This window comes from Entelurus aequoreus, linkage group LG04, assembly GCF_033978785.1.
Source record: "Entelurus aequoreus isolate RoL-2023_Sb linkage group LG04, RoL_Eaeq_v1.1, whole genome shotgun sequence".
Lineage (NCBI taxonomy): Eukaryota > Metazoa > Chordata > Actinopteri > Syngnathiformes > Syngnathidae > Entelurus > Entelurus aequoreus.
The window spans coordinates 76,076,901-76,098,307 of NC_084734.1; positions in this window are offsets into that span (position 1 = coordinate 76,076,901).

Here is a 21,407-nt window from a genome sequence, read left to right on the forward strand (position 1 = left end):
GACTTGACTATTTCCGACTAAACTGACTTTTGGACAATTTATTTTATTTTTTAAAAAGGGCCCAATTTATTTTAAATATGTCATGCTGTATGTTTAAAATGTTAGAAAAAGTTAACTAAAAATTCCAGTTAACAACACCCAGTCTTTGTGTCTATAGTTATTTCACTACACTCAGCTCCTTCCGAACCTAGAATATTGCGCAGCACACGTTGGTTACACGGTCCTAAAACTTGGCGAGCCAGCCCGGAGCTTTGTGAGTGGACTAAACTCTAGCTTTACAAGACTGTTAACTCATAAACATCTACAGATTAAGTGTTGACTTACAGTTTTGTATTTGTTCTATTTTGTTGTTGAAATTCTGAACTTAGTGTTTTGAGTGAAAAACTTTTGAAATGGAGATTGTTGAGACAGAAAATATAAAAGTGCCAAACTCACTGTTAGTTAGAGGGTTAACTGATGCTCCTATAGATGAAGAACTTGCGGATTACTTACAGTAATAGGGATCCATTACAAGGATCATTAAAAAATTATTATCCAGAGGCTATTATTGAGTTTGAATCAGGGGCAGCAGTGCAGACATTGAACCCCATATTACCTTTATCCAGACCAAGCTCTGCAAAACCCGAGGTCATTCACCATGTCAAAACGCTGGCTGGTATTTACAGCAGTAAGGTGGGCACTGAAATCACCCATACATTCTTAAGTGAGCTCAAAGACATCGCTAAATTAAGTGGAACGTCATTTGAAGACATTTTCAGCCAGGAGTTGTCAATAATAACTGAATCTATTGCAGAACAGACACCTGTGGAAGATGTTGAGCCTAAGAGCAAATCAACTTTCCTTAAGACACAAGGTGAGACGTTTATGACCTCCCCCATCCACATAGAGCACCAGCATCCAATTCAACCTGCATACCTACCAGTTTCACCCGTTGAAGAGCCCATGTCAAAATGTAGTTTGTCCCCTGATCCCTTCAACACACCTGAAGTACAGCGGGTGGACGTAGAACACATTGTGAAAAGTGCAGAAATTGCATCTCAGTTTCCTGCAAGGCTGTCTTTTTCAGGAAGAGTCCCTTGTCCCGACTATGAACTATGACACCTGGCAAACCAGTGTTGAATTCTACTTGACCGAGTCCACATTTCCTCGGTCAAAGTAAGTGCGAAGGATTGTTGATAGCCTTTTGCTTACCGCTGCTAAGTGGTCAATCATTTAGGTTCTCAGGCTACCCCACGCGATCGCCTCAATTTGCTTGACTCTGCCTATGCGACTGTGGAGGACATACTTGCCAACCTTGAGACCTCCGATACCGGGAGGTAGGAGGGGGTGGGGCGGGGGCGTGGTTAAGGGTGTGGTTAATAGGGGAGTATATTTACAGCTAGAATTCACCAACTCAAGTATTTCATATATACAGTATATATATATATATATATATATATATATATATATATATATATATATATATATATATATATATATATATATATATATATATATATACACCACCGTTCAAAAGTTTGGGGTCACCCAAACAATTTTGTGGAATAGCCTTCATTTCTAAGAACAAGAATAGACTGTCGAGTTTCAGATGAAAGTTCTCTTTTTCTGGCCATTTTGAGCGTTTAATTGACCCCACAAATGTGATGCTCCAGAAACTCAATCTGCTCAAAGGAAGGTCAGATTTGTAGCTTCTGTAACGAGCTAAACTGTTTTCAGATGTGTGAACATGATTGCACAAGGGTTTTCTAATCATCAATTAGCCTTCTGAGCCAATGAGCAAACACATTATACCATTAGAACACTGGAGTGATAGTTGATGGAAATGGGCCTCTATACACCTATGTAGATATTGCACCAAAAAGCAGATATTTGCAGCTAGAATAGTCATTTACCACATTAGCAATGTATAGAGTGTATTTCTTTAAAGTTAAGACTAGTTTAAAGTTATCTTCATTGAAAAGTACAGTGCTTTTCCTTCAAAAATAAGGACATTTCAATGTGACCCCAAACTTTTGAACGGTAGTGTATATGTATATATATTTATTTTATTATACATATAAATAAAATAAATACTTGAATTTCAGTGTTAGATTCAGTAGATGGCAGTATTGTCCTGTTTAACTTCTCCTCCGTTCATGACTCGGCCACCGTGTTCAATGGAGAAGTCTGTTCTACTAAATGTACAGGCAACATAATTACATACCCCTTACCCTTCGAACTGTCCTGGATGAACTGAAATTCTTGTTTCCATTCGTTTTGGAACTTGCAAGCGTATTTCTTCATCTTGCTCGTCGACGGCGTCGCCATGTCTGTAACTTCCTTGTTCTTCTGCTTCGTCTCCTTGTTGTGTGCGCAGTTGTGCACTCTACTTTCTAAAAGCCGTAGATGTTATGACGTCATTGGGCAGGCAAGCTGTTTATATTGTGGGAAAGCGGACGTTAGAACAGGCTGTCCCCACTCAGGTCCGCATTGAGCTGGCGGGGGCGTGGCCTCCAGCTCCGGCTGAATACCGGGAGTTTGTCGGGAGAAAATTTCTGCCGGGAGGTTATCGGGAGAGGCACTAAATACCGGGAGTCTCCCGCTAAAAACGGGAGGGTTGGCAAGTATGGTGGAGGATGGATATGAGTTGTTGCTAAATTCCTCAATACCCACCAAAATTCAGGAGCAAAGCCAAATCTTCATAAGCTCCAGATATGCTTGAGTGCTGTCGTGAAAAAAAAGATCTGTACCTTTCATTGATGCCGACACACAACTGCTCAAACAATTTTGTCAAGGATGCTGGGACAGTACCTTGATTTCCACCCTCCAGTTGGAGCAAAGACAGTACATACCCCCTACCTTCTCAGAACTGCTGTTGCTACGTACTGAAGAAGATAAGCAGGCAGCTAAGGCAAGATGGATGAAGCAGTATCGAGATGGAACAGAGTGACAAGCCGAAAACCTCTTCTGTCTGTCCCATTGGATTTTGGGAATGGAATCGCATGCCACATGGAATAACTTGTCACTCTCTTCCATCTCAATCGGATAGTATCCAGATTTCAGATCCATCACCGAGAACCATTGAGTGCGGAAAAAGATTCCTCCAAATTAGGCAGGGCATACTCATCTTTGATTGTTAGGAGGTTCAGTTTCCTGTAGTCCACGCAAAGTGTGTGATGTTTCCATTTTTCATCCATACAACTAGTTTAGTTTAGTTTAGTTTATTGTTATTTCTTCGGTCGATGGTCAACAAAATAAACAAACAGTTTTACATAAACAAACAGATGTACATTCACAAACAAACAGTTGTACATTCATAAATACACATTTTAAAAAATGTTGCAGACCGAAAGGGTTTAGGCTGAAGTTGAACACGTATTGCGCCTAACCCTATAAACAAAGTCAAGTACAAGATGAGCTTCCAAAAAATATGAAATTTCCTTTTCACAACATATTATAAATACACATTGTACACAACATAAATACTGTTCAATTATATACACAGTAAAGGCATGTGAAATATCCTTGTACACATGTTAAACCTTTACACCAATTATATACTATATACAAACAATTATACTTCCATTATATTTATATCCCACATTTAGTTTTTAATTAACATTGATCATAGTATTAACTACAGTGTTGATTCAAGAGTGATATATTTTTCCAAGACATTGGCCTTAAATTTTTATTTAAATGTGTGAATGGAACTGGAACATTTTAAGGAATCATCCAAGCTGTTCCACAGTTGAACCCCTCTGACAGAAACACATCTACTTTTTAAGCTCGTTCTTATGTTTGCTTTCTGAAAGACCGCTGAACCTCTGAGGTCATAGGGACTCTCCCTAGGTTTGAACCTCTCCTGTAGACACAAAGGCAGCATGTGGTTATGAGCTTTGTACGCCACAAGAGCAGTGTTGAGGTCAACTAGATCGTGCAGTTTTAATGTTTTTAATTTAATAAACAGAGCATTGGTATGGTCATGATAATCTGCATAATTTACAATTCTAATCACTGTCTTTTGAAGTAAGAACATAGAATTTATGTTTGATTTGTAATTGTTACCCCAGATTTCAACACAATAATTAAGATATGGGAGTACGAATGAAGTATATAACATGTTAAGAGCCTTTTGATTTACAGAGTTTTTAATTTTATGTAACAGACTACAATTGGAGATGAATAGGGGCACTCAGATTCTCTGATGATATTTGCATCAAGAAGCGTTTGAAGATGAGGTCGCACCATACTTGCCAACCTTGAGACCTCCAATATCGGGAGGTGTGGTGGGGTGTGGGGGGCGTGGTTTGGGCGGGGGCGTGGTTAGGGGCGTTGTTACGAGGAGAGTATATTTACAGCTAGAATTCACCAACTCAAGTATTTCATATATATATATATATATATATATATATATATATATATATATATATATATATATATATATATATATATATATATATATATATATATATTACAGTGTCCTGCAAAACAGTGCAAATTGTGAGACTGTGAGTCCACTTGGGTCACGGGATTATCAATTGGAAGGCGTCACAGTTCTGAGCACTTCCCGCAGGTAAAGTACATACCACTTCTCGCCAGCAACAGGCGCTGTTGCAACACTTCATTCATAATTTAATCAAAGATTAGTTTAAAGATTAAAGTACCAATGATTGTCACACACACACTAGATGTGGCGAAATTTGTCCTCTGCATTTGTCCCATCCCCTTGGGGAGCAGTGGGCAGCAGCAGCGCCGCGCCCGTGAATCATTTTGGTGATTTAACCCCCAACTCCAACCCAATATATATATATATATATATATATATATATATATATTTATTTTATTATATATAAAAGAAATACTTGAATTTTAGTGTTCATTTATTTACACATATACACACACACACACACAACACTCATCTACTCATTGTTGTACTTGAAAGTACAATGCTTTGTTAATGGTTGAATTGTCCATCCTCTTTCTATTCTCTGTCACTATTTTTCTAACCATGCTGAACACCCTCTCTGATGATGCATTGCTGTGTGGCACGCACAAAAGTGCTTTCATCAAATGCACGAGAGTGTGGAATCTTCCATCTCTCCCTAGCATGGCCCAAAACCGGTCAATCCTTGCTTCCTGGGGAAAATCTTCCCTGGCAAGCAATTGGTACTCCAGTACTTGTACCCGGAGGCTGGTCAGGTCCAATGGCAGCTGCGGCAGACTTTTTTTGGGGGGGGGGGGGGGGGGGGGGCGTGGCCTCCAGCTCCGGCTGAATACCGGGAGTTTGTCAGGAGAAAATCTCTGTCGGGAGGTTGTCGGGAGAGGCGCTGAATATCGGGATTCTCCCGCTAAAAACGGGAGGGTTGGCAAGTATGGGTTGCACAGTTGCGTAGTATTGTGGGTGTATGGGACGAGGTCGCTTTTTTAACAAAAAAGCTTTTCATTTCTCAACTTGATGTGATGTTTCACTTTTGTTGTGTGACCAAAGTCAAGGTCATGATGCGCAAACATGTTAGAAAAGCTGTTTAACTTCTGTGTTTTTGTTTTCCACTCCTCTGTGCTTGGGGAGTCACCAAAATCAAACTTCAATTTTGGGCTCGCCTCTGTCTGTTGTTGACTGGAGACACCGACTGTCACAGATAGCGAAGTGTCTTGCACAATTTCTTGAGCTACTGCTAGCTCAGCAATGACACTGTGGGCTGGCAATGTCACATCATGGTCTGTTTCCATCCATCCATCCATCTTCTTCCGCTTATCCGAGGTCGGGTCACAGGGGCAGCAGCCTACGCAGGGGAGTCCAGACTTTCCACGCCCCAGCCACTTAGTCCAGCTCCTCCCTGGGGATCCCGAGGCGTTCCCAGGCCAGCCGGAAGACATAGTCTTCCCAACGTGTCCTGGGTTTTCCCCGTGGCCTCCTACCGGTCGGACGTGCCCTTAACACATCCCTAGGGAGGCGTTCGGGTGGCATCCTGACCAGATGCCCGAACCACCTCATCTGGCCCCTCTAGTAATACGGTCTGTTTCATTCCTCAATATTACAGGTACTTGGTGAGAGCACTTGGTCGGTGTCGTGATGAGACAATAGTCTGTGAAGATCCCACGAGGTAAGGATGAACTTGATGGTGGTTCAAGCAGTGCCCATATTTCGCAGTTCTAGCACTGGTGAAACGTTGCAGTATGACTTTCTGATGAGCAGGGATGGTGGCAGGTGTGCGATTTTGAGTTTAACTAGACCAAGTCTACCACTTGTTAGCTGCTGGTGTTTTGAGCACTTGAGCATAACCACAGAATGAAGTAGCACACGGAGTGTTTCTATCACAGTACTGCTCGTAGAGAGGGTCAAGGGTATTTGTTCCAATTAGTACTGGCAGACTTCAATTTGAGCTAACATTTGGCGCTATTAAAGTTAAGGTCTGCATTTCAGGTTCTAACACAGTGGTTCTTAACCTGGGTTCAATTGAACCCTAGGGGTTCGGTGAGTCGGCCTCTGGGGTTCGGCGGAGCCTCCGCCGCGGAGGTCAGGACACACCCGACTCATCGTGTAAATAAAAACTTCTCCCTATCGGCGTATTATGGACACCCCCCAAACCCACTCAATGGCCTAGTGGTTAGAGTGTCCGCCCTGAGATCGGTAGGTTGTGAGTTCAAACCCCGGCCGAGTCATACCAAAGACTATAAAAATGGGACCCATTACCTCCCTGCTTGGCACTCAGCATCAAGGGTTGGAATTGGGGGTTAAATCACCAAAAATGATTCCCGGGCGCGGCACCGCTGCTGCCCACTGCTCCCTTCACCTCCCAGGGGGTGAACAAGTGGATGGGTCAAATGCAGAGGACAAATTTCACCACATCTAGCGTGTGTGTGACAATCATTGGTCCTTTAACTTAGATGTGCCACACCAGCAGCACACCTGTGCCAAACCTGACTAAATACCAAGTTAAATGTTTTATTATTATAATCAAATGACAGCAGTCATTACCATGGGATTATTTTCTAATATAAGTGTTTTGGCCCACTTACAATGACAGTTACACAACATATTGTTTTTCATGAGCTGTGTACTAGTATTCTATGTCTGGGTGGGGGCCCTTCTTTGGAAATAATTTGTACCCCTTTCCGATATCGCATTTAGTTCCCACTAAAACATTCACATGTTGCACAATGAGATGTAAACATGGGATCATGTGTACATTCCTGTAATGTTCTGTTTGTAACATATATTTTTATTAGTTTTTCTTTAATATAATAACATCATTTCATGATTAATATTTATGAATTAAGATTAAATTAAGAAAAAAAACATTGTAATTATTACTAAACAAGGGTTCGGTGAATGCGCATATGAAACTGGTGGGGTTCGGTACCTCCAAAAAGGTTCTAACACCATGAATTCTTTAGGGAACTTAATGCTCACTTCTACACATCTCTCATATGGCACAGGTTGACCATTTGCTCCTTCAATTTAAAGTATGCGGCTCACAGGTTTGATCATGTACTCCGACAGGTAATTATTGTAGAATGACTGGGATATAGTTACTGAATTTTTTTAAAGAAAAAATGGTGTACGCTTAAATCCAGGAAACGTTGTACGCACAAACAAATTCAGGTCTATTAAAGTGTGCGCAAGCATTATTACAGGCACATTTATTTAATACATCCCAATCAACGTTAAAGTGGCGGCACCACTCCCTGTCCACGCCCCCATTTAAATCCTATTAGAATTAGAACAAAGATAATGAACAAGACGGCAAAAAAAGAAGAATTTCACCGACAATGAGGTATAAAAATTCCCTACTATTAGTGCAAGATAGTACAGCAGTCCATGTGCGTGGGAAAAGTGTGGTTTAGTATTTTAAACCTAATCACACAGGTTTTGAACATGAGTACACTTTGTACACAAAGAAAAAAGATACAAAAGATACTTTTGATACAGCTCAGCTTTGCCGTGAAATAGGGCATCCGGTAGGTTTTTGTGCGTACGCACGCTTAATACCTGAGGCCCATGGTCCTACTCGCTAGCATTAGCTTATAGCTAGAAATCAACATAACTTTGTTAAGCCAACCATGAGAAGAAAGAAAGTGAGTGTGAAGGACAGTAATGAGAAGAAAAAGTGGAAGATTTTCATTGAATAAAAACATGACCTGTACTATACTGAAGCAGAATGAGTCCACCGCCAGCCTAGAATTTTGAAATATGATCTAAACAGCAGAAATGTATCCATGAAAATATGGGAAAGTTGCTGATAGTGTGTTTGACAGAAAAGCAGCTTTCAGGAGATACAGTAGAAGTCCACTCCCCAAAGTAAATGCTGGAAGTTGATACATTACTTCATAAAACCGAGTTCAACTAAATTCAACTAATCAAACAACATTCCAAATCGAAAGTTTGTGTCTTTTTAAAAAAGCTTGTTGCATGTTAAAATTGTGGTATTTTGGTGGACCAAGCATAAATCAAATGGATTTAAATGAATTTGTATTGTTTCGCAATACAAGTTTTTCGAGGTACAAGCTGCGTCACAGAATTAAGTAAACTTGCATTCTGGGGTACCACTGTATTGTGTTTGTTTTGTTATAATTATTATTATTAGTAGTAGTAGTAGTAATAGTATAAAATCCTATTATGTTTTTTTTAACGATCCTGGCCCTAACAGTCAAAAGGCACATATAGACGATTAACCAGTCACATTCATGCCTATGGACAACGTATAATGTCCAAGCAAACATGTTTTTGGACTGTGGTAGGGAAACTGAAGATCCTGGAGAAAACCCATGCATGCAAACGCAACACAAAGCTTAAAGATGAGATTTTAAACTACAACCACTGGTCAGGAATAGAAATGTTTAGATAGATTTTTACTGTTGAAAAAAACAACAACAATAGCGCTTTATAACTATACCAAACATTATTTCCTGTCCTCCACAGCAAGTCATAAACCAAAAAAGAGTTGCCTAAAACACAGCAAAAGGTCACTGTGGTACAAACAAAACAACTGCCTGCATCCACCATTATCCTACTTTTATTTTTGTACAACTTCTTCTTCATTTCTCATAATTTGCATCTAAATATAACCTAAGGTCAGCACCAAGATACAATTTGTTTTTTTTGAACAACACAGAAACTTCATGCATATTTATTCAGTCTTTACGGTGATATTGTAGCATCTTCCCTGTCTGTGTGCATACTATGCAAGATAGATGATGTTGCCAGTTACACACTGAAATAACAATGGGTCTATTGCTATTCCAACTGGCTGCAGTCTGGCATTAAGGTTTTTGTTGCAATCCAGCCCAAGACGTATTTGCATGCTCGCGTCAACTCCATGTTCAATTACCATGTTGACATTGACATAATGTGGGATCAGCAACGTTCTTTTGAAGAGTTTGGTTATTGTCGCGTGTGTGGCTACCTGTACTTTGTGTCTGAAGAAAACAACAACAACAAACAATTTGGGGGCTTCACTTTTATAAACGTTGCCCTTCTTACAGAGCACAGGGCCAATGACTACAACAACAAACACGATCATTGACAACAAAATTATAAAAAACATTTTATGTTACAACTGAAGTATTTTTAGCTTAATGAGTTAATATCAATATAAGTTGCCTTATAAGAACCTGAGGGATCCAGGTTCAATCCCCACCTTCTACCAACCTCGTCACGTCCATTGTCTCCTTAAGCAAGACACTTCACCCTTGCTCCTGATTGGTCGTGGTTCGGGCCTTGCATGGCAGCTCCCGCCATCAGTGTGTGAATGTGTGTGTGAATGGGTGAATGTGGAAATAGTGTCAAAGCGCTTTGAGTACATTGAAGGTAGAAAAGCGCTATACCGGTATAACCCATTTATTATAAATGGTCAAACATTCACACTTTTATTAAAGGGGTCATATTATATATTTTTTCCTACATTTAAAATACTTGCTGGTCTACATATGTAACATACACTGGCCCACCAGCACTGGCTCCCGGTACACTTAATATGTAACTTTAAGTTTTGTATTGTATTGTGCTGAATGTTGCGGCCCAAGATCTACATTCCAAAAACACTGGCTTATTAGTGATTACCAAAGCCAAAAGAGTCTGCAGGCTCTAGAGTGTTTTCCACTCGAGCTCCAGTTCTCTGGAATGCCCTACCGGCAACAGTTAGAGAGTCCCTGGTAGAAGCATTGAAGTCCCACCTTAAAACTAATCTATGTACTATAGCTTTTAAATACTCTGTTTTAAACCAGTTGACCTGCCACTTCTATTTTTTGCCCCTCCCCTCTTCTCCATAGAGAGGTTCCAGTCCGGAGGAGGGGAGAGCTGTTCTAAGCCATGACCTTGTGTGGACCACTCCCCTATGACATGGATAAAAATGTCCTATGACTCTCTGCTAGCCCCCAATGGACTGGACTCTCACATTATCATGCACAATTCAATAACTGTACCCTCCTGGCATCCATTGCAGAGGGCCCATACATCTGGGGCCACTTCCAAAGGTTTCAGCTTTTTCCCATTATGGGTTTTGAGTTATTCCGTACCTGGATGTGGGTATCAGATCAGGGTATGTCAGTGCGGTTTGTGCAGCCCTTTGAGGCACTTGTGATTAAGAGCTAAATTAATCAACTTTGATTGATTGATTGATAATGGTGGTGCTTTGATTAGATTATGTTTTCAAGCCACTTTCTGACTGTCTATCAGGATGCGCCGTGTTGCCTTATTTACGTGCTTCCACTTTAACTGTGCCCTCTCCCTGTCAGCCATGTTGTCGTTTTTAGCGTTTCCATATATAGTCCACTGACAGATATAAGTTAGAACCAGAGGTGGGTAGAGTAGCCAGAAATTGTGCTCAAGTAAGAGTACTGTTACTTTAGAGATTTATTACTCAAGTAAAAGTAAGGAGTAGTCACCCAAATATTTACTTGAGTAAAAGTAAAAAGAATGTTGTGAAAAAACTACTCAAGTACTGAGTAACTGATGAGTAACATGTTCGTTTAATGATGACGGCAACAAATAATGCACAAAAACATAAAAATAGCAATGAGCAAATTCAGAGCCAGGAATATCTCTTAAGCAACTAAAACAATAATATATATTAAATAATAATACATTAACATAAAAAAATTAAGGCAAATTGAGCCACAATAACTTAACAGCACCATAGGTTCAGTAAGCAGAGATTACAAAGGAAAATAACAGTTAGCCTTTACGCAAACCATAAACTCTGATAGGTGTGGGCTGCACCTGGGATGGTGTTTCTATGCATGCGTGTGTGTGTGTGTGCGACTGTGCGTGTGTGTGTGCATCTGTCTGTCTATCTTTGAGGCTGCAGTGCGTTAATAAATGTCCCCACACGATGTACATTTGACAGTGATTCATAGCAGGGAACCTAACATCAGCCTACGATGACAGCCAAAATATCTACTAACGTTACGAAACGGAGTCAAACGTCACCAGTGACTGCATTTGATTGGTGAAACGGAGTCAAACGTCACCAGTGACTGCATTTGATTGGTGAAACGCAGTCAAACGTCACCAGTGACTGCATTTGATTGGTGGAACGCAGGCATGCGATAGATCCTACTTTGAAGGTCTGTCTGACAAACCAAAACAAACAAAGCGTGCATTAACAGATTGATAAAAATCAGTAGCGAGTAGCGAGCTGAATGTAGATAAATGGAGTGGAGTAAAAGTAGCGTTTCTTCTCTATAAATATACTCAAGTAAAAGTAAAAGTATGTTGAATTAAAACTACTCTTAGAAGTACAATTTATCCCAAAAATTACTCAAGTAGATGTAACGGAGTAAATGTAACGCGTTACTACCCACCTCTGGTTAGAACGATACACTGCTTTGTATCAGAAATGGCAACAGCAGAGGATTTTAGCATTCATGTGCATGTACGAGCCAGTCTTCCCCACAACAAGAGAATAGAGAAAAATAATGAGCCTATTGACGACAACGGCGGACTGGCGCAAAGCTCTTCGGTAAATCGCTACTGGAGATATCCACATCACACTTGGGAAAAACGTCACAAATTTTGCAAATTCTAAGCAGCTCGTTTGGAGGAAGTATGAAGGACGGCAAGACTGTTTTTTTAAACATCTCCATAATTACTCCATGGTTTGAAATCAAATTTTGGGGACTTACGCAGTTCGCAATTACACAAAAACAAGGACCAATAAATAAGAACAGTTGGTTTTGCATATTAGGTCCTAGAGGTGTAACAGCAGTGTAGGTACTGTGAGATTGTTGTTTGAAAGTCTTCACAATAGCCACTTAAAAAAAAAAAAAAGAACCTTAAACACTGGCTAAAATTAAATCAGACATGCACCCATTAAACCATTAAACACTGTTTCCACACTCCAGCCCGTTCCAGTGGGCTTCTGGCCAGTGTATTTGAAGCTGTGAGTGAATTGTCCGTCCTGGTCTATTGTCTTGTAATTGTTTATTGCAACTGCTTGTCTTGTCTGTGTTATGATGTCTTATTTATTTGGTTCTTATTTCTGTCATCGTGGTTTTAAAGTCTTATGTGTCTCACTGTGTTATTTTAGAAACCTGCCTTGGGACTACGGCTGAAAATTTGTATTTATGCTAAGTCCGGCGCATTTACACTGTTTATTCAAGTGTTGATTAATGTGCACTGTTCCTATTAAATGAATGAAATACAGAAATACAATAATGCCGTGACGTGAGACGGTATCAAACGAAAGCTTAGTGGGTGTGTTTGTAGGGCTGCGAATCTTTGGGTGTCTCACGATTCGATTCAATATCGATTCTTGGGGTCACGATTTGATTCAAAATCGATTTTTTTTTTCAATTCAACACGATTCTCGATTTAAAAACAAATTTTTACCGATTCAAAACGATTCTCTATTCATTCAATACATAGGATTTCAGCAGGATCTACCCGTCTGCTGACATGCAAGCAGAGCAGTAGATTTTTGTAAAAAGCTTTTATAATTGTAAAGGACAATGTTTTATCAACTGATTGCAATAATGTAAATTTGTTTTAACTATTAAATGAACCAAAAATAGGACTTATTTTATCTTTTTTGTCAAGCTTATGAGATGTGACGCAAGTGTAAGCCACTGTGACACTATTATTTTATTTTTATTTTTATAAATGTCTAATGATAATGTCAATGAGAGATTTTTAATCTTTGCTATGTTGAAATTGTAACTAATATTGATAAATGATAAATGATAAATGGGTTATACTTGTATAGCGCTTTTCTACCTTCAAGGTACTCAAAGCGCTTTGACAGTATTTCCACATTTACCCATTCACACACACATTCACACACTGATGGCGGGAGCTGCCATGCAAGGCGCTAACCAGCAGCCATCAGGAGCAAGGGTGAAGGGTCTTGCCCAAGGACACAACGGATGTGACTAGGATGGTAGAAGGTGGGGATTGAACCCCAGTAACCACCAACCCTCCGATTGCTGGCACAGCCACTCTACCAACTTGTTGATAATATTCATTTTTGTTTCACTACTTTTGGTTTGTTCTGTGTCGTGTTTGTGTCTCCTCTCAATTGCTCTGTTTATTGCAGTTCGGAGTGTTGCTGGGTCGGGTTTGGTTTTGGAATTGGATTGCATTGTTATGGTATTGCTGTGTATTGTTTTGTTGGATTCATTAATTTAAAAATAAAAATACAATAAAAACAATATTAAAAAAAATAAAATAAATAAAAATTCAAAAAGTAAAATAAAATCGATTTTTAAAAAATGAAAATCGATTCTGAATCACACATTGTGAGAATCGCGATTCAAATTCGAATTGATTTTTCCCCACACCCCTAGTAGTTTGTTTCTGGCGCTTTAGCTTTGGCTTTGAAATAAACTATAGCTCCCATAATCCTCTGTGTTGTTCGTAGTGTTCGTATTAGATAAAAGGAATTGTTTTTTGTGAACATTTCCTAAAAAATTTAAAGGCCTACTGAAATGAAATTTCTTTATTTAAACAGGAATAGCAGATCCATTCTATGTGTCATACTTGATCATTTTGCGATATTGCCATATTTTTGCTGAAAGGATTTAGTAGAGAACAACGTCGATAAAGTTTGCAACTTTTGGTCTCTGATTAAAAAAAAACCTTGCCCCTACCAGAAGAAGCGTGACGTTGTCAGTTGTTCACTCCCTCATATTTTCCTATTGTTTTCAACGCAGCTCGAGCTATTCGGACCATTAAACCCATTAATTTGAGCGAGGATGAAAGATTCGTGGACGAGGAACGTTAGAGTGACGGACTAGAATGCAGTGAAATACATATTTTTTTTCGCTCTGACCGTAACTTAGGTACAAGCTGACTCATTGGATTCCACACTCTCTCCTTTTTCTATTGTGGATCACGGATTTGTATTTTAAACCACCTCGGATACTATATCCTCCTGAAAATGAGAGTCGAGAACGCGAAATGGACATTCAGTGCCTTTTATCTCCATGACAATACATCGGCAAAACGCTTTAGCTACGAGCTAACGTGATAGCATCGTGCTTTAACTGCATATAGAAACAAAAAAAATAAACCCCTGACTGGAAAGATAGATAGAAAATCAACAATACTATTAAACCGTGGACATGTAACTACACGGTTAATGCTTTCCAGGCTGGCGAAGGTTAACAATGCTGTGCTAACGACGCCATTGAAGCTAACTTAGCAACCGGACCTTACAGAGCTATGCTAAAAACATTAGCTCTCCACCTACGCCAGCCAGCCTTCATCTGCTCATCAACACCCATGCTCACCTGCGTTCCAGCGATCAACGGAAGGACGAAGGACTTCACCCGATGCGTTTGGCGGCCCGGAGACGTAGGAAGTCAAGGTGAGGTCGCGGCTAGCGCGTCTGCTCTCCAACAAAGTCCTCCTGGTTGTGTTGCTGTAGTCCGCTGCTAATACACCGATCCCACCTACAACTTTCTTCTTTGCAGCCTTCATTGTTCATTAAACAAATTGCAAAAGATGTCCAGAATACTGTGGAATTATGAAATGAAAACAGAGCTTTTTGTATAGGATTCTACGGGGTACCATAACTTCCGTTAAACTGACTACGTCACGCGCATACGTCATCATACCGCGACGTTTCAGCCGGATATTTCCCGGGAGATTCAAAATGTCACTTTATAAGTTAACCCGGCCGTATTGGCATGTGTTGCAATGTTAAGATTTCATCATTGATATATAAACTATCAGACTGCGTGGTCGGTAGTAGTGGGTTTCAGTAGGCTTTTAATGAAAATCCTCCCACAATGGTTTGGGTTATGTTGCTAACAAACAGACAAACAAACCCTGGCATAAACATAACCTTTTTGGCAAAAAAAAGCACGCCACTTTCCAAGTCAACACAGCTATTCCGTCACGTCGCAGCTCACAGAGGGAAATCACCAACAAGACAACAAAAAACTGTATACTGAGGGAAATGCAAGTAAACTGAAAAGCCACTTCAATCAATCAATCAATCAATGTTTATTCATATAGCCCTAAATCACAAGTGTCTCAAAGGGCTGTACAAGCCACAACGACATCCTCGGTACAGAGCCCACATACTGGCAAGGAAAAACTCACCCCAGTGGGACGTCGATGTGAATGACTATGAGAAACCTTGGAGAGGACCGCATATGTGGGTAACCCCCCCCCCCCCCCCCCTCTCTAGGGGAGACCGAAAGCAATGGATGTCGAGTGGGTCTGACATAATATTGTGAAAGTCCAGTCCACAGTGGATCCAACACATCAGCGAGAGTCCAGTCCATAGTGGGGCCAGCAGGATTAAATCCTTAATCCATCCATCCATTTTTATACCGCTTGTCTCTCGACGTCAGGGCGGACGGCATGGTATACCCTGGGCTGGACAGCTTTCCACCTAATAAACTGTCACCCAGAAAATATATTTGAAGCCAGCGAAGTTAAACATCAGTTTGTGAGGTATCTACATTATCAAAAGTTAAATTGTAAGTTATCTTTCCTTTGAAACAGCATTTTCAAAACTGATACAAAAAATGTCCACTGTAGACGACACTGCTTCTTTAGAAGGTACAATTTGAAAGACACTAAAATGAACATTATTGTTTCACACTTGTTACACCAGATTCTTACATTCTTTGTCACTTTAAAGACATCAACTGTAAGTTATTTTTTTAATATTAGCTTAAAAAAGTGGACGTTCCTGCACAAGTATTTGCACTTAAAACACATGTTTGTAGTAATCAATATGATTAGAAATTATATTTGTGTTCAATTACAATAAGTGTGTTTATCTCATGTCATTTTATTTTACACACTATGGCATCTTTTTTTTTTTTTACATATACCACAATAATATCATACCGTGATAACACCATACCATGAGATTTGATACAGTTACCGCTATCCCTAAAAGGTTCCCTTTAATGTAACAATAAGTCCCTTAAAATGTTTCCTTATTTTGTATAGTTAATTTCATTGGATGTAGTCACCTTTTGCATGTCTCACACACTGTTTTGCTAATGAAGTGAATTAATTAACTCAAATCATGTTTTGCATATGGTGAATGTTTACATTCAACTGGGAGAAAGCAAACCACCATTTTAACTAGTAGGTATTTCAGTTTGGGCACATAATAACATAGGGCCCTTTAGTAGTTACCTTTGTGTGTGGATTGGATTAGTTCTCGCGGAAGAAAGGGCAATACAATTTGACCTTGATATGCAAAGTTGATGGCCCTATCCGTGAGAAGAGACTACATGTTTAGCTTAATGCCAGTATCTGAGATACGACCTGCATCGGTTGTCTTACGCACAAACATCTCCTTTCATGGGCAGGGTGTGCTGTCCTGATTTATCACTTGGCTTCTCCAAGTTAGGAGTGCCTCATTTTTGACTTGACCTCCTCCAGGAATTGCAGTCCTGTATAATGACGCTCGCTTGTAATAAGGCAACTTTTAGTTCAGTAAAGCATCTCTGACGTCTTTTTTGACCCAGCCGCACTGCCGTGTCATCCATCGAGGATGACAAGTGCAGAAATACACATCACTAACTATAGTGTGTATAAGAAGAGGTTACATTATATAAAATCACATTTTTTTTTTTTTACATTGTTTTATTTTCCCTGGCCACTTCTATGATAGAAATTAGAAATTTTGATCATTTATGTCTATTTTCATAATCATTTTAAATATTTTGCACATGTCCCTGGATCCACTGTCCAACCTGTCAGTGTGGAATATTCTGCCCTTCAAGAAATCCTCTCATGTTTCCTTTTTTTATTTTTTTATTTTTTTATTTTTTTTATAATGTCCTGCCCAGCTTCTCGGGGAAATCATATAGCAGATGTAGATGCCCATATCGGCTGTTCAGATTTACTTTACAAAAAAGAAGTGTAGGATACTTCTCTTGTTGCCTTATTTGTATTTTGACTTTATTAAATGTATTTATATTATCATTTGGTGCAGCCGGGCCGGAGCAGGAGGGGATAGAAAGAGAGAAAAAGGAAGACAGAGGGGGGAATTGTGGGGACAAGAGGGGGATTAGACAGAGAGACAAAAACAACAACAGCAAACACAACAACAACAACAACAACAACAGAGCAACATCAGCAAATACGACATGTACAAATATGATGGTAAAAGTAATAGCAAATAAGCAGTTAGCGAAAATAAAAAATAATACAGAAATGACAATGAGCATTATTACACTAAAAATGGAGCAATATGAATACCAATAGAAATAGTGCTATTGATAATAAACAATACCAATACTTTACCTTTATTATCTACAATACAATTGTTCAAATGCAACAATACATATACGTAATGATAACTTGAGATACGAAAGAATGCAGAAAAATGGAGGGGAAGAAAGAGAAGCAACCTACATTAACCTTGTAGATTGTTATAGTAACAATAGGTTAAGCTTTGTCAGTGTGCCATGTGTTATACCCAGTTTACCCTAGGGCAACAACGTTAATATATGTTTGATGAAACATAATTATGTGCATGAGTGTATGTGTGCATATGTACTTGTATATGTACAGTATGTGTATATGTGTGCTTGTACAGTGAATGTATATGTACAGTATGTGTATATGTGTGTGTACAGTGAATGTATATGTATAGAATGTGTATGTGTGTGTTTGTACAGCGAATGTATATGTACAGAATGTGTATACAGTATGTGTGTTTGTACAGTGAATGTATATGTACAGTATGTGCATATGTGTGTTTGTACAGTGAATGTATATGTACAGTATATGTATGTGTGTGTTTGTACAGTGAATGTATATGTGTAGTATGTGTATGTGTGTGTTTGTACAGTGAGTGTATATGTACAGTATGTGTATACGTATGTTTTTACAGTGAATGTATATGTACAGTATGTGTATACAGTATGTTTGTATAATGAATGTGCGTGTGGATGTACGAACTTTGAGTGTGTAAATATGTACTGTATTTATTTGTATATGTATGTGGGAGCGTAGGTACCTATGTATGTGTGTATGTATGTGTGTGAGTATATGTGAATTTGCATGTACAATACATTTGACTCCCAGTGTGTGCGGGAGCCAGAGTACGGCCCCAGCCTCCCAGAGAGCCCATCCCACAAACATTAGGTGCGGTGCCCGGGGAACCAGGGGCCACCGCCCCCACGCAGCCAAGCCGGACAGCGACAGGAACCCCAGAGCCTGGCCCACCGCGCCGCCCACAAGGGCCAGCAGCAGGCCTCTCATGTTTCCAGTGAAACTACTATCAGCACTTTGGTTTTTTTCATCGGACGGTAAAACAGTGGCTCGTTGCAAAGTAAGTATTTATGCTCACATTTTATAATTAGGGTTCTCATAATGTTAAAAAATGTATTCACAGGGTAGTAAATTGTGAACGCCTCAAGCTGTCGTCCGGGTTCGCAGGACCACCAAGGAAGGATATTGCTTCGAGCATGGTTGACTTTATTTTATTTTTCAATAAAACCTCAAGACTCAGGTCGGATCGCTTTCCAGCTCCTTCCTCTTCCAGTGCTCGTTCTCCCGGTCGCTTTTCAGCCGTCCGCGTCTTCTGCGTCTCGCTCTCGGTCGCTTCCGCTCTGCATCCACGGCTGGCTCTCCAACTCCTTCTCCCCCGTCGTTCTCGGCTGACGCGCTTTTACACCCTGAGCGGGGATTACTCAATTGCCTCCAGGTGCGCGATCAACGCACCTGATCATGTTTGCGGCATCGAACCCGGCGCGCCCTGCCTCGCTGCTCGCTCGCCGTCCACGCCTCCTCGCCGCCATCTTGGAGCGGGCTCCGGTGTGCCCTGCCTCGCTGTTGGACTCCCGGCCAAGCCTCCTCGCCGCCATCGCACGCCTCGCTGTCGGTCTGCCGGCCCCGCCTCCCCACATAAATATAAAAACTTTGTATGCTTTAGCTGTGAAAATATTCAATTTATAATTAATAATTCCTACTCCGTTTATATAATTTACCACGGTCAGGCTTGGAACCAATTAACAGCAATAAACAAGATTTTACATATACTGGAGGCTCCTGACTTTAGGAGTTTCATTTAGTGGCTGATACTACTGTATATTTTGTGTTTCAGTTAGCAATTTGTATGGCTGAAAATGCTTAAATTTAGGCCATAAATGTAGTTGCAGGACATGCTAAAAAATAAAATCTGTGATAGATTGTGTTGAGGAATTACTTGTATACTCATTGTGTGCCTGAATTCTGTGTTATCATAGGTACTTATTTATTTTAACTGTTTTCCCTCGGATGGCATAATTACACAATGTGATTTTGAAGTTGCTTAGCATCGACCAGACGTTTCTGTAGGCGTCAGCATGCGTCTGGCATAATTTTGGCTGAATATTTGACCACTCTTCTTGGCAGAATTGGAAGAGTTCATTAAAATTGGTCAGTTTTCTGGCAGGATGAAAATAAATGATTTTTTGTTGCCAAAGAGAAACTGACAGCCGCAGCCAGCACGAAATGACCAGGGCTTTGTCACCCTAAACCACATTATAAAACCACTTATTAAAAGATATAGGTACTGTAAAATGTAAAATGTGAGCATAGCATCTGGAAACTATACATTTGTATTTTGCCTATACCTTAATAATGACAAATAAAGTCAATCTCCTATAAAGAGAATACAGTAAAAAAAAACAACTCCTGCAGCTATAATTCCCTCTGAGCACACACAAAAAAGAAGAAATATCCAAACAAAAACCATGGGTGTAAAGGATTACTGCAGACAGGGATCTTAATCGCTAAATTTGAAAACAGTTAGGAAGTAAAAATCTTCTAGATCTGCATCTGGCTTTGCTTCTTAGAGCGTGAGATTAGACAGTAATGTGATTCTTGGTTTTGAACATGACACAAAGAACTCTGATAGATATCAACAATAACAACATGAAAAACAACATTCCACGATAAAGCGTGAAGTGTAGTTTTGGAAGAAATCTGCAGGAACGTACCTTAATGTTCTTAGCATAACAGCCTTTATCTAGTTAATCCCAATCATCAACATTGCATCTATCATATGCACTGATTAGATATAATATTTTTTTGTTTGTAGCTAACAAACCACAACCAAACACAAACATAAAAGGCATTATCTCACTTCCTAACTAACATGGAGCCTGGCAGTATCTCAGTATTCAGTCGATCACAACTGGACTGTCTGGCTTGTCTTAGAAGACGTTTCGAAAACCGGACACCCCACACCCACAAAAACACTGGTGTATGCTATCCAGTGTAATGATGAATGCACTGATTCATATATTGGGGAAACAAAACAACCACTGAGCCGACGCATGGCACAGCATAGGCGGGCAAACTCTTCAGGCCGAGACTCAGCTGTCTACCTGCACCTCAGGTAGAAATGGCACTCCTTTGAGAACAAAAATGTACAGATTCTGGACAGGGAGGATAGATGGTACGAAAGAGGAGTGAGGGAAGCCATCTATGTCAAGGTTGAAAAACCATCCCTAAACAGAGGAGGTGGTCTGTGACACCACCTGTCTCCCACATACAACTCTGTCCTTTCAACCATTCCGAAAAGACTCCGCAATTTAGCCTCCAACAAGTAACAGGAGTTAGAAACATTCTGTTCACGGAACGTGACCAGAATGCCATTTGTGCCTTTTGTTTATAACTGAATGGAATGCTTACACGGGGGATTCAGACTATTTTGGACTGGTAGTATCGATCCACGGCAATCGTTCTGCCACACAATGCCTCAATGCAAACGAGGGGAAATTACACTTCAACGACTGTCGTTGGCTTTGACAGTAGAATTGCTCATTTGCATTAACCCTTGTGTAATGTTCATATTGTTGTTACTCAGCCAGCGTTTGTGGGTCTGATGGACCCGTTGCATTTTGTGGCTTTTAATGCCTGACAATCAAACACTTTTATGCTAAAATACTGAACAGATGTTTACTTTATCCCAATAAACATCTGTTCAGATGTTTACTTTATCCCAATAAACATCTGT